This window comes from Macaca thibetana, chromosome 9 (genome assembly GCF_024542745.1).
Source record: "Macaca thibetana thibetana isolate TM-01 chromosome 9, ASM2454274v1, whole genome shotgun sequence".
In the NCBI taxonomy this organism is placed as follows: Eukaryota; Metazoa; Chordata; class Mammalia; order Primates; family Cercopithecidae; genus Macaca; species Macaca thibetana.
The window spans coordinates 47,005,872-47,021,138 of record NC_065586.1 but is presented as its reverse complement, the minus strand read 5'-3'; the positions used below and the strand labels follow the sequence as shown (position 1 = coordinate 47,021,138).

Here is a 15,267-nt window from a genome sequence, read left to right as displayed (position 1 = left end):
TTCAAATAAGTTCAGAGTAAAATCCTCTCATAGAATTTTTTTTTCTTTTTAATAATGAAGACCCTTCTGAGGGTACTATGTTTAACAAAATCAAACTCATTCTTTTTCAAGGTATTCTGTTTCTAGGAATTACTGAAAAGTAAAGGGAAGTTGTACATACCGTATTTGATTTTTAGCACCTGAATCAGACTTTGAAAGAGCTGTGCAATTACAAACAGAAATCACATCTCATCATTTTAGTACTTCTTAAAGCTATAACAATTTTAAAAATAGATGATGGAGAAGAAAAGGCTGCTAGACTCATAGAATTTAAAGGAATCTAGGAGATCACCTAGGCATTTTTCCAGATGCAGGAACTGAGGCCCAGAAAGGGGAAGTGGCTTTCTCAGCCTACACAACCAGCGAGGGAGGCAGCCAGGTGCCATGGAATAAACATGGACTTTGGCATGATAAGACTAGGGTTTAGATGGAGGCTGACTTAATACCACTTGAGTGGTATTGGGAGAGTCTCTCTAAGCTTGTTTATCTATCTAAAAATGAAGGTAATGGCATCTGCTTCACAGGGATATTTTGAGAAGCAAATGTAGTAACTTTTGGAAGAAAATTGTAATACAAATGTCAGTTGTTATTATCACCAATAGAGTGGGGACCCAAAGCCCTCATTCCTGCTCCCTTTTCTTAACTCTTTCCCCTTACCCATACAGAGTGGGACCCAAAGCCCTCATTCCTGCTCCCTTTTCTTAACTCTTTCCCCTTACCCATACAGGAAAAATCCACTGGAAAAACCAGCAGCAAGAATAAATAATATACAAATAGTGGCTAGGCACAGTGGCTCATGCCTGTAATCTCAGCACTTTAGGAGACCAAGGTGGGTGGATCACCTGTGGTCAGGAGTTCGAGACCAGCCTGGCCAACATGGTGAAACCCAGTCTTTACTAAAAATACAAAAAGAATAGCTGGGCGTGGTGGCAGGCACCTGTAATCCCAGCTACTTGGGAGGCTGAGGCAGGAGAATTGCTTGAACACAGGAGGCAGAGGTTGCTGTGAGCTGAGATCACACCACTACACTCCAGCCTGAGTGACAGAGCAAGACTTTGTCTCAAAAAAAAAAAAAAAAAAAAAAAAAAAAAAAATTACTAACAGCCCAGAAATATGAAGCAAAAATCAGAATTTGGTATAATTAACTTGTATGTAATTTCTGCCCTCCTAAGGATTTGTGGACAGAATAAATATTGTTTGTTTATTTGCTCATTCATTCATTCTTTCAACAAATATTTATTGAGCATCTACTAGTGACACGAATAGGCACTGCTTTGGACACTGACAACATGACAGTGAGTACAGCAGATAAAAACTTCGGCTGTCATGGAGTTTACTTTTTTCTTTTGACTTTTTTTTTTTTTTTTTTTTTGTGAGACAAAGTCTCACTGTCTTCCAGGCTGGAGTGCAGTGGTGCAATCTTGGCTCACTGCAACCTCCACCTCCCACATTCAAGCGATTCTCCTGCCTCAACTTCCTGAGTAGCTGGGACTACAGGTGCCTGCCACCACACCAGCTAATTTTTTTATTTTTAGCAGAGACAGGTTTCACCATGTTGGCCACGCTGGTCTCGACTCCTGACCTCAAGTAATCTACCTGCCTTGGCCTCCCAGAGTGCTGGGATTACAGGAGTGAGCCACTGCACCCGGCCGATATTCTTTTTTTTAGAAAAAAGTTATTTATTTTTAATTATTAAAAATTTTTTTTTGAAACAGAGTCTTACTCTGTCACCCAGGCTAGAGTGCAGTGGTGCAATCTCAGCTCACTGCAACTTCCGCCTTCCGGGTTCAAGTGATTCTCGTGCCTCAGCCTCCTGAGTATTTGGAATTACAGGTGTGCATCACCATGCCTGGCTAATTTTTGTATTTTTAGTAAAGACAGGATTTCGCCATGTTGGCCAGGCTGGTCTCAAACTCCTGACCTCAAATGATCTGCCCACCTCGGCCTCCCAAAGTGCCGGGATTATAGGCATGAGCCACTGTGCCTGGCCTACTTTCTTGTAAAAACAATTTATTTTATAACTATGAACTTCACTATCTGATTCTAGTTAAGCCTCTATTAACACACATATGAAGGGTTATCTGAGAATAAAGATCATGGGTTAATCTATCTACTGAGCTTGTGGAATAAATCCTGCCATTAACTTTGTCAAGGCAATCAGCAACTTTCTGAGCCATCAGACAGAATGTCTTCAGTTCAGTGCTGTCCTCTGAGCCTCAGGCTCATGTGTCCAGATTTTGCCTCACTGCCTCACGTGGATGTCCCACAGCCACCCAAGCCCACCTGCTTCACAGGTTGGATGAACGGCCATCTGTGTATGCTTCTATCCTTTCTTCTGATACAGACCCTGCCCCTTTAGGTGCAGTGATTGGTTCAACAAGTGGGTTTGTGAACCAAGCCAGAGCAATCAGAATTCTTCTTCCCTGAGACTGTTAAAACCAGATCTTGGAGAGAGACTCTCTTCTCTTACTTGTGGTTGAGCTGGAAGAATGAGTCCAACAGGCCCTCTGTTCCCGCTCGTATGAAGAAAGTCTGTTTACTCTAGGACAGAATGAAGCCAACAGGCACTGGGAAGCAAAGAATTGAAATGAGAGAGATGGCGTGTTCTGCCAGTGTGATGGCTCCTGGATCTTGTCATTCCCAAGGCTCCACACTTACCTTTTCCTTGGTTTGCTCGATTTCCCCTTTATTCTTTTTTTTTTTTTTTTCATTTTTGAGACAGAGTCTCACTCTGTCGCCCAGGCTGGAGTACAGTGGCGCCATCTCGGCTCAGTGCAACCTCCTCCACCTCCTGGGTTCAAGCAATACTCCTGCCTCAGCCTCCCAAGTAGCTGGGATTACAGCCATGCACCACCACACCTAGCTTATTTTTGTATTTTTAGTAGGGACGGGGTTTCACCATGTTGGCCAGGCTAATCTCGAACTCCTGACCTCAAGTGATCCACCCACCTCAGCTTCCCAAAGTGCTGGGATTACAGGCATGAGCCACTGCACCTGGCCTTCCCTTTATTCTTGACCTTGTTTAAATTGGGTTTCTGTCACTTGCAACCAAAAGAATCTCAACTAATATAACGTCCAGTGCCGAATTCATGATGTGACATTCTGTTATCCATGCTATAGCTTCAAGAAGTATCAAAACAATAAGATGTGGCTTCTATTTGTAATTGCACAGCTCTTTCAAGGTCTGATTCAGGTGCTAAAAATCAAACATGTTATGGAAAACTTCCTTTTACTTTTCAGTAATTCCTAGAAACAGATTACCTCGAAAAAGAATGAGTTTGATTTTGTTAAACATAGTACCCTCAGAAGGGTCTTCATTATTAAAAAGAAAAAAAAATGCTATGAGAGGATTTTACCCTGAACTTATTTGAAAACAAATGATATAAAAGGAAATATAGCAACTTTCTAGAAATGAAGCCATTGAGAGTAGAACAGAAATAAACTGAAATATTTGACCACCAAGTAGCTAAGCAAACAAACCTTTATGAAAATGTAATGCGAGATGAGGTCTTCAGTTTATTATTTGCCTGGTAAATTCCCTTTGAATGCAAAACATTTATGTTATTCATATATCCTTGTCTGGTTAAACAAGGTGATTAAACTTCTATTGAGAAGGCCTTCAAATAATCTGCCATCCATGCTATCCTATCTGAGCATGCATGCTAAATAAATGCAGAATGCTTATAATTGGAACTATACTTTCAAGACAAATCCCGCATACTTTCTGACTGAATGCCTTCCATAGAGGAATTCCAGGGCTGCCACTGACTTAGTTCTCCATCCTCCTAGCCAACCTGCTTCTCCTCTTGTATTCTTTCTTTCAGTGAATTGTAGGCACCACCCAATCATTGAAACCAAATATCTGGGAGCATCCTAATGTCTTCTCCCATACTGCTCTGACAACCAATAATTACCACAGGCTGCCCATGTACTTCCTGAACCTGTCTTGACTCTGTTTTCTCCTCTCATCCTCAGGACTCCCGCCTTTAAAAAAACATCTCTCTTCTGCATCATCTCAGCAGCTTCCTAACTGATCTCCCAACTGATCTCCTTGTCTCCATGTTGCTCCCTATCCACCCCGATTCCGTTCCCATTCAGGATCTTTCCAAAAATAAATCTCTCCAAAAAATAAGTAAATGGTCCTGCACAACTTATAAATGTCTTCTCATTATCCCTCAACAGGGCCCAAACTAACCTGCATTTACAAGTCCCGTATGCCAGGCCGCTGTGTCTCTCCAACCTCACTTCTCCACCACAAGTGCTACCTTCTCGTGATGCACCATCGTCCTGGCCACAGCGGGCCAGTGTTCCCTCCTCGGTATTTCTAAAACACTCCTGTATTTTCACATTATTTAAAAATTGTCTGTTTACAAAGAAATAATCATTCAGGCTGGGTGCGGTGGCTCACGCCTGTAACCCCAGCACTTTGTGAGGCTGAGGAGGGCAGATCACCTGAGGTCGGGAGTTCAAGATTAGCCTGGCCAACATGGTGAAACCCCGTCTCTACTAAAAATACTAAATTAGCCAGGCGTGGTGGTGCATGCCTGTAATCCCAGCTACTTGGGAGGTTGAGGCAGGAGAATCGCTTGAACCCGGGAGCCAAGATCATGCCACTGCACTCCAGCCTGGGCAACACAAGCAAAACTCCATCTCAAAAAAAAAAAAAAGAAACAGAATTGAAATAACCAAAGAATGCCATAATTGTTATTGCTTAGCTGAGAACAGGGTGCTATTTTTCACAAACAAATTCTATTCAAAACCCCAAATATTTTATTAAGTAAATTCTTACAGACTACCTTTCCATTTGCAAATCAGTTATTCCCTTTATCTAACTTTGGTTCAAAGTCTAGTTCTTGCCTTTTTCCTTCTGCTTGTTTAAATTGGGTTTCTGTCATTTGCAAACAAAAGAATCTCAACTAATACAATGTCCAATGCTGAATTCAGGATGGGTATTATCCTGAATTCAGGATATCCTGAAAACAATTTCAAATAGAAGCACTAGGAATGTTGGAGGATCCCAGCATTTGTGGAAGAAGAATCACTGCAAAGCATCCTAGGCCAATGTGTGCCTAGGGTAGAAGGAACGTAAGTGGCGCTGGCAACTCTGTCTTGCATGTGGTCACCTCCACATCCCTGCGGAGCCCCTCTCGTCCTACTTGTGACTTTCTGGCGAGCTGCAGGAGAGGGAGGCATTGTAGAAAAGTAGATACAGATTGGAGAAGGGCCTGACTCAGCCTGGAATCCAGTGTTTTGTGGGGGCCATATTTGAGAAAAAGAATATATTTGGTAGGCTGAGGTGGGCAGATCACCTGAGGTCAGGGGCCCAAGACCAGCCTGACCAATATGGTGAAACCACGTCTTTATGAAAAATATAAAAATTAGTTGAGTATAGTGGTGTGCGCCTGTAATCCCAGCTACTCGGGAGGCTGAGATGGGAGAATTGCTTGAACCCGGGAGGTGGAGGTTGCAGTGAGCCAAAAAAAAAAAAAAAAAAAAAAAAAAAAAAAAAAAAAAAAGAATATAAAATTAGCTGGGCATGGCGGCATGCACCTGTAGTCCCAGCTATTCTGCAGGCTAAGGTGGGAGGATCGCTTGAGCCCGGGAGATGGAAGCTGCAGTGAGCTGTGATCACACCACTGCACTCTAGCCTGGGTGACACAGCGAGACCTTGTTAAAAAAAAAAAAAAGCTGGCAGGCCACTGTGGCTCACGCCTGTAATCCCAGCACTTTGGGAGGCCAAGGTGGGTGGATCACGAGGTCAGGAGTTTGAGACCAGCCTGATCAACATGGTGAAACCCCGTCTCTACTAAAAATACAAAAATTAGCCAGGCGTGGTAGCAAGTGTCTGTAATCACAGCTACAAGGGAGGCTGAGGCAGGAGAATCACTTGAACCCGGGAGGCGGAGGTAGCAGTGAGCCGAGGTCACACCACTGCACTTCAGCCTAAGCGACAGAGTGAGACTCTGTCTCAAAAAAAAGAAAAAGAAAAAAAGGGGTTACAGTAACTGCAAACACCAAATTGAGTATTCATTTAGAGTGATGACAAAATCACAACAAATGAGTGGAGTCCCAGAACTCTAGGTCACTTTCTTGTAAGACCTACTTAGGCAAGTTATCAGAAAAGCTTACATAACAATGTTCCCAGGGCCGGGCACGGTGGCTCACATCTGTAATCCCAGCACTTTGGGAGGCTAAGGCAGGTGGATCATCTGAGGTGCAGAGTTCAAGACCATCCTTGCCAACACAGTGAAACTCCGTCTCTACTAAGAATACAAAAATTAGCCGGGATGGCGGTGCATGCCTGTAATCCCAGCTACCTGGGAGGCTGAGGCAGGAGAATCGCTTGCACCCGGGAGGCAGAGGTTGCAGTAAGGCGAGATTGCACCATTGCACTTCAGCATGGGCAACAAGAGTGAAACTCCGTCTCAAAAAAAAAAAAAAAAAAGTTCCCTGATTGCAAACTAGCTTTCCCTCTCAACCTAGAATATTGCAGCAACTCTTAGCACTCATGGGGGTCTTTGGAAGTGAGGGAGGGGCCTTGAAGTTTAAGCTGCATTAGTTTCCTGGTAAAGCTACTCTAGACTCAGGCAAAAAGAATAAAGGACACAGCCATTTTCGGATCCTGATTCCCTGGTTCATGCTCTATGTTAGGAATTGGCAACATTTGTCCAGGACTGTTCCTGGAACCAGGGCCAAGACATGTCCTGGAATTGGGAGGGGAAATCAGATTACTGAGTGAGGTAAGGCTGGAAATGGCTCTGCTCCCTCCTCCTAAGAAGCGGTTACCTCTCTCCACCTTCTAGTTGAATTATCCCTATCTTGTAAGCCCAGGTTTAATGGGAAGGTAACCCAAACAGTAAACAAGCTGTTGAATGGTACGGTAATATTAGGTTGGGAGTTTAAGAGGACAGATAGGGTGTTGCAGAAGCCCGAGGCAGTGGCTCAGACCTGAGCCATAGATACGAGGTCCTTTTTTAGTTGCTTGGAATGATTAAAATGACCAAGGTAATGTCATAGTTTGTAGGTTAATAACGAGAATGTGACTTTAGAGAAAAGGAAACAAGTTTTGTTACTGTTTGTGTGTGTGTGTGTACCTTCTATGCTTATGCACAGTGCTTGGCACTTTATGTATCTTTTCTCATTGAATCTTCACAACTCTACCAGGTAGGGAAGCCAAGGTTTAGACAGATAAAAATACAACTCCCCAAAATACCTCTCTCCACTAGGCACTTGATGTGAAGTCCTTTCCTTGATGGAAATACTATATTCATCAGAAGCAGGGAGGAAGACAGAGTTGAGTTTAGTTCCACATTCATTGAGCCTTTACTTTGAGCCAGGCCTCATGCTAAATAACTAAGCACTTTCTTGTGAATTCAGAGGCAAATGAGACACAATCCTTGCCTCACAGAACTCATAGTCTGGTTGAGGAGGTAATTAAGTTATGTATAATTTCACTCTCATAAGGCAATAAACGTTTCTTCAACTTTATATAAAGCAGACCTACAAGCAAAGGACAGTAAACACATGTCCCCTAGGAAGTTTCTGCAATTGTAAAATTTCTCTTACAATCTAATATTTTAGCTTTAAAAAATCATGCTCTGTTTTAAGTTATTATTATCCAAAAAAAAAAAAAGACGCCCTGGAGAAGATGCTCTATAACCTTTGTACTCCATATTCAGTGTTAGGTGCCTCAGTTTGCGAAGCAGGCGGCCAGGTAAGTGCTAAAGGACTGCTCAGCAGGCCACTAACCCAGCCTGGGAGTGGGCAGCCAAGGTTTTCTAGAGAAGGAAATTCCAGAGCTAAGGCTGGAATGAAGAACTGGAGCCCAGCCCAAGCTGAAGCAGAACTCATATACTAATTACTGAACTGCACTGGGCTGTATTTGAAGTAAGGCTCACTTAGAGTTTTACAGTTTGTTTTCTCTCCCCTTCAACACAAACACTAATGGACCAATCACTTTCTAGAAGGAAAAGGAAAGTAACTAAAATTCACTGAGTGCTGACTCTATGCCAACCACTTTGCATATATCTCAGTTAATTCTGACATCTGTCCCATGAGATTGGTATTATTTATTCCCATTTTATAGATGAAGAAACTGGGATTCTGAGAGGCTGACAAACTTTGCCCAAGGTCAAAAACCGGCAAGTACAGCCAGGATTCTGATTGCAAAGTTTGTGTTCTTCTCACCACATCATGTGGCTAAGCCTGTTTCTCAAGAGTCTTTTTAGTGGATATGCAGAGGCAGTCAAGAAAATAGTGGGATTGGCTTCAAGTTTCAAGGAAGAAAAAACTCTTTGGCCATTTCTTTTGGTCAAAGAAAGTTCTGGAAAGGGGTTTCTGGGCTACTCCTCTGGCTGGCATTGCAGCGCCCTACCTCACCAACCCAGCTCTGCTGAATCTGGACTTGGGGAAGTGAGAGTTCACAGGACATCCTCTGGGAGTGTCCGCTGAGGTCTGCTTTATACAGTTTATACTTTGCTGTAAACAGCTCGCTGTTGCTAATTAAACCTGTACGATCATGTCTGAACTTTTAGGAAATGAGGACTTCTTTTTATGGTTCTCTTCTCAGTGGTAAAACCAGAGCCCTTGTCAGTCCACGAGCCTCCTTAACCTGTTGGGCCTTGACTCTGATATTCCGGACTGTAGTCTAGAAATGCGTGGATCCTGGCACAATGCCCAGGGAATGCCTAAGTGAGAGGATTGCTCCAGGTCTGGAGCCATGTCTTCCAGAAGGATGTTCCCTGATTCTTCTTAGTAGGGTTCTAGGGTACCCCAAACACAGGTCTCTGATGCTATTCACGCTAGTTTAGGGAATACAGATCTCTCAACTAAAAAGTGCTGCCTGAAGTAATTTTTGAAGAAACAGTATTTCAAAATGACTACTCTCTCTCTTAGAGAAAGAGTTGGTTGAAACCACTTCAATTTGAAATTGGGGTAATAAAGAAATGAATGGGTTTAGCTCTCTTTAATGTTGTCTAATCAAGAAAGGAATATGTGCTTATTAAATAAAATCTGAAAAACACACATAGGCAGAAAGAAAAAAAAAAAGTGACCATAGTCCTACTACCGGGAGACAACCGCTACTTAGCATTTTGGCTAGTTTCTATCACTAAAAAATTGTGCTTTTTTTTTTCTTTTCGAGAGGGAGTCTCACTCTGTCACCCAGGCTGGAGTGCAGTGGTGCTGTCTTGGCTCACTGCAACCTCCGCCTCCTGGGTTCAAGCAATTCTCCTGCCTCAGTCTCCCAAGTAGCTGGGATCACAGGTGCATGCCACCACACCCAGCTAATTTTTGCCTTTTTAGTAGGGAGGGGGTTGCGCCATGTTGGCCAGAATGGTCTCGATCTCCTGACCTTGTGATCCACCTGCCTCGGCCTCCCAAAGTGCTGGGATTACAGGCGTGAGCTGCCGCGCCCAGACAAAAAATTTGTTTTTTTTTTTTAAAGAATCGGCCGGATGCGGTGGCTCACATCAGAATCGGCCGGATGCGGTGGCTCACGTCTGTAATCTCAGCACTTTGGGAGGTTGAGACAGGCGGATCACCTGCGATCAGGAGTTTGAGACCAGCCTGGCCAACATGGCGAAACTCCATTTCTACTAAAAATACAAAATTAGGCCGGGCGCGGTAGCTCAAGCCTGTAATCCCAGCACTTTGGGAGGCCGAGACGGGCGGATCACGAGGTCAGGAGATCGAGACCATCCTAGCTAACACAGTGAAAGCCCGTCTCTACTAAAAAAACTAGCCGAGCGAGGTGGCAGGCGCCTGTAGTCCCAGCTACTAGGGAGGCTGAGGCAGGAGAATGGCATAAACCCGGGAGGCGGAGCTTGCAGTGAGCTGAGATCCGGCCGCTGCACTCCAGCCTGGGTGACAGAGCGAGACTCTGTCTCAAAAAATAAATAAATAAATAAATAAATAAAATAAAAATACAAAATTAGCTGGGTGTGGTGGTGTGTGCCTGTAATCCTTGCTACTTGGGAGGCTGAGGCAGGAGAATCGCTGAACCCGGGAGACAGAGGTTGCAGTGAGCCAAGATCGTGACACTGCACTCCAGCCTGGGTGACGGAGTGAGTCTCCATCTCAAAAAAACAAACAAAAAAATCGGTAGTAAGAACACTTAATATAAACGGAAACTTTATATCCATTGAATAGCAACCCCCATTTCTGGTACTCTGCATGTTTAGAGAAACTTCTCTAGTAGCAAACTACAGAAAAGATCCCTGAATGTGTGGTCTTTCTACCAGAGCCCTCAATTCAGCCAATGGTTTCAGAACCTGTTCTTTCTTTTTTTTTTTTTTCTCACTCCGTCATCCAGACTGGAGTGCAGTGGTGCCAACGTGGCTCACTGCAGCCTCGACCTCTCTGGCTCCAGCAATCCTCCCACCTCAGCCTCCTAAGTAGCTGGGATACAGGTGTGTGCCACCATGCCCAGCTAATTTTTGGTATTTTTTGTAGAGAAGGGGTCTCCCTATGTAGCTCGGGCTGGTCTCAAACTCCTGGGCTCAAGCAATCCGCCTGCCTTAGCTTCCCAAAATGCTGGGATTACAGGTGTGAGCTACCATGCCCAGCCCATTTTCTTTCTTTTTTAAGGTGGCATTTATTTGTTTTAATTTTTGTGGGTACATATATATATTATATATATCACAAAAAAACACAAAAAAATTATAATATATATAAAATAATCACATCATGGAAGCTGGGATATCCATCCCCGCAGGCATTTATCCTTTGTGTTACAAACAATCCAATTCTACTCTTCTGGTTGTTTAGATGTTTCATTTTCTTTGTTCCTTTTTTTTGAGACAGTCTCGTTCTGTTGCCCAGGCTGGAGTGCAGTGGCGCAATCTCGGCTCACTGCAACCTCCGCCTCCTGGGTTCAAGAGATTCTCCTGCCTCAGCCTCTCAAGTAGCTGGGATTACAGGAATGCGTTGCCATGCCCAGCCAATTTTTATATTTTTAGTAGAGACAGGGTTTCACCATGTAGGCCAGGTTGGTCTCGAACTCCTGACCTCAAGTGATCTGTCCACCTTGGCCTCCCAAAGTGTTGGGATTACAGGCGTGAGCCACTGCACCCAGCTGAGATGCTGCATTTTCAATGCCAACCCTCAATCCCTGCCCATTGTATGCACTGAGACCATCAAGTGATTCTTTTATATATCCTTCATGTAGACCAGCACTGGCCAGTACATACAATAGCTGCTTGGTATGTGTGACTGTATAAATTCTAAATTAGTTAAATAAAACTAAAAATTCAGTTTCTCTGTCTAGCCATATCAAATGCTCAATAACCACATGAGATTAGGGGCTACCATGTTGGAACAGGGAAGATACAGGACATTTTCATTTTCACTGAAAGTTCTATTAGACAGTGCTGGTGTCGATTCTGACCTGCTCAGCTCAGGCCTTAAGAACAGTCTTGAGGCCAGGCATAGTGGCTCACGCCTGTAATCCCAGCATTTTGGGAGGCGGAGGTGGGAGGATCACTTAAACCCAGGAGTTCGAGATCAGACTGGGCAATACAGGGAGGCCCCGCTTCTACAAAAATACAAAAAATCAGCTGAATGTGGCAGTATGCACCTGTAGTTCCAGCTACCTGGCAGACTGAGGTGGGAGGATTGCTTGAGCCCAGGAGGTTGAGGCTGCAGTGAGCTGTGATCACACCACTGCACTGCAGCCTGGGTGAGAGCAAGACTGTCTTTAAAAAAAAAAAAAAAAAAAAAAAAGATAGCATTTTTTACCTCAAATAATGACAGAACCCAGAATATTTCTCAGCAATAAGAAAAGCCACCCCAAGAAGCAGCACAGAGATGGGTTCACAGTGTCTGAAAAGGAAGTCAGTCATTAGCCACCTTCTGACATCCTAGCAATTAGCTGGTCTTGGGAGAAGAGCAGGTATCTCCAGAGAGGTGCCAAATAAATAGGAGATAAGAGACTATAAAAATGAAAAGTCTTTTGGCCTTTCATCACAGGATAATCCAATGCATGTGAATTAATGGTGAAAGGCTCACTAATAGCCTTTGTGAGGAAATAGGAGCAGTGTAGCAGGATATCCTTTTTCCGCACTAAAGCACCCAATTCTTTCAATTTTATATACAGCGGAAGCAATTAATTGTACTAGAAAGAAATCCACAGCTGGCTTTTCCTGATGGCCTCATAAGCAACAACCACTATTGTTCAGTTTCCGGGACAGATGTAAAGTCATTCTACCACACTGCTGAGATTTTTCTGAATGTTTAGTTTGACTTCCCCAAAGATAATAACTTACGTGTTAACTTCTAAAATTTGGTTTCTCTTGTCATCACACATTTTCAGTATACACAACTGTCAAAAAGTTAATTTTTATTGTGCTATTGCACTCCAGCCTGGGCAACAAGAGCGAAACTCCCATCTGAAAAAAAAAAAAAAAAGAGTAAATTTTTGATTTGTAATATAATCCAGCACATGACTTGATGTTAGTGTTTTTTCCAAACGTTATGTGACTGAATCATAAGTTATTCACTTTTGTTTGCTTTACATGTTTACATGCAGTTGAACTGCACTGCCTCTGCTTTTGTGGTATCATCCACAGTGTGGCTATTCAGGAATCAGGCATAACAAGATTATACATCAAAAACTCAGAAATTTAACATTTCAAACGCTGGCCTGTATGGCATTGCTTCGCCTTCTAGATGCATTAAAATATGCCATATTTCATTAATTCTCAGATGCACACTTTTTTTGACATTTGAAATTCTCTGGAATTGCGACATCTTAATGTGTCAGAGTTTAACTGGCAAGGTTTTTCTTCCTTAGTTGTACATAAAATAATGATGGATCTTTTTTTTTTTTTTTTTTTTTTTTTGAGACGGAGTCTTGGTCTGTGGCCCAGGCTGGTGTGCAGTGGCACCATCTCGGCTCACTGCAACCTCCACCTCCTGGGTTCACGCCATTCTCCTGCCTCAGCCTCCCGAGCAGCTGAGACTATAGGCGCTCGCCACTACGCCCGGCTAATTTTTTGTATTCTTTAGTAGAGACGGGGTTTCACTGTGTTAGCCAGGATGGTCTCGATGTCCTGACCTCGTGATCCGCCCGCCTCGGCCTCCCAAAGTGCTGGGATTACAGGCGTGAGCCACCGCGCCCGGCCAATGATGGATCTTATAGTCAACAGTATCCATGCTATTCTTTGGGTGGGAAAAAACCCAAAATGAAACAGTATCCTAGTTTTGATGACATATGGTATACATAGTTAAAATCTGTTGAGTATGATGTGTTATTGCAAGTATAACAATAGAACAACTCTTTATTTTTTCTGAGACATGGTCTCCCTCTGTTGCCCAGGCTTGAGTACAGTTGCGTGATCACAGCTCACTGCAACCTCTGCCTTCTGGGCTCAAGGGATCCTCCTGCCTCAGCCTCCTGAGTAGCTGGGATAACAGGCAAGTGCTACCATGTCTGGCTAATTTTTGTAATTTTTATAGAGATGGTGTTTTGCCATGTTGCCCTGGCTGGTCTGGAACTCCTGGACTCAAGTGATCCGCCTGCCTCAGCCTCCCAAAGTGCTAGGATTACAGGTGTGAGCCACTGCGCCTGGCCTAGAATAACTCTTTTCAGTAAAAAAATATTCACATCAATCAAATAAATAAAAACTTTACTTATATATCTTATATGGGATTCTGACTTCATTCTGACAAATATACAACTTGTCACTTTCATTTTTCTCTATATTTTATCAATCAACTAGTTCTTTTAAATAATACCTAATCTTTTTTTTTGGTGCTGAAACCCAGGGTCGAAAATATCTACTTTTCTGATTATAAAAGTAACATTGGGCCAGGTACGGTGGTTCACGCCTGTAATCCCAGCACTTTGAGAGGCCGAGGTGGGTGGATCACAAGTCAGGAGTTTGAGATCAGCCTGGCCAACATGGTGAAACCCCAACTCTACTAAAAAACAAAAATTAGCTGGGCGTACTGGCACATACCTGTAGTCCCAGCTACTCGGCAGGCTGAGGCAGAAGAATCACTTGAACCTGGGAGGCAAAGGTTTCAGTGAGCCAAGATTGCACCACTGCACTCCAGCCTGGGCGACAGAGCAAGATTCCGTCTCAAACAAAAAAAACAAACAAAAAAACAGTAACATTGCCATTGTGGGGGAGATAAAGCTTATGGAAGAAAATAATAACCATCCATTAGGCCACCACAGAATACTGCCAACATTTTCTCTTTATTTTGGGATAATCTTTTTTTTTATAAACACACATATTTTATAATACAAAGTTAACAAATGCTTAAACATATCTTGTCAAATGTCCTGAAAAGTATATGTTACACAATAAAAAAGTGGGTTCTTTAAGCAAGCCAGGGATTAGCCCCCCCCCACCATTGGAGTAGAACTTTCTGGTGTTTGGTAGGATCATGTGCAGATGTTGCAATGCATAATTCCATGGAGCACCATTCATATCAGGCAGGTTGTGAATGGCACCCCCTTAAAGTTGTGCAACCTAGCAACCCTGGTGCTCAGTACCGTGACCATAGCGACAGTGGTACCTATGTAGGGGAGATAGACAGCAGGGAGGATGCAACAGCACAGCAGATGCATCAAGGAGTTTGCAACTACCCGCCAACTTTGAAAACAATGGATTCGCAGAAGCAAGGATTCAACAACTGGTAAGCTCCAGTGGCCTGGGACTGCTTCTTTGATATCACGTGTATTTTGGTATTCGCTAACCTGTCTCCCTCAGGCTGAGAGGCCCCTATTTGTGTTGAAGAACAAAGGTATGAAAACTTATTTGGGAGAAAGACATAGGAACAGCTAAGCTATGTGGAAAGTCAGTGATGTAGACCATTGAGAGAAAATCCTAAGGCATTGAGGATGGAGTAGTCGAAGATGACTTCTTGGAAGAGGTACTTCTCAGGCAGTATAGGGAGGAGAAGGGCATTAAATGGAGAATGAATATGGTCCATTCTTCAGAAAGTAGTGAGACCAGTCTAACAACAGAAATGTTGCTCTATAGCAGTGTTTTCAGATTTAATGGGACCGGTGTTTCACAATAGAAATCTAAACAACTGGGCAACATTAATTGAAAGAGGGAATGACCAATTAGAAGGAGAGCTAGCAGCATTCAGGATCGGAGGAAGAGGGGCTTTAAGGTAGGTAGCAAACTAAATGGAAAATAATCTACATTTTAAAAAAACACTGACAAGTATTGGTTACTGGTTACATATATGACTATGTATCCTTTTGAAAAAATA

General features: G+C 43.2%; 1 protein-coding gene across 14 annotated transcripts in view; it reads left to right on the top strand.

The window, feature by feature from the left end:
- SNCG (synuclein gamma) overlaps nt 1–15,267 on the top strand; it is a 389,209-nt gene that overhangs the window by 167,553 nt on the left and 206,389 nt on the right. The window lies entirely within an intron of this gene.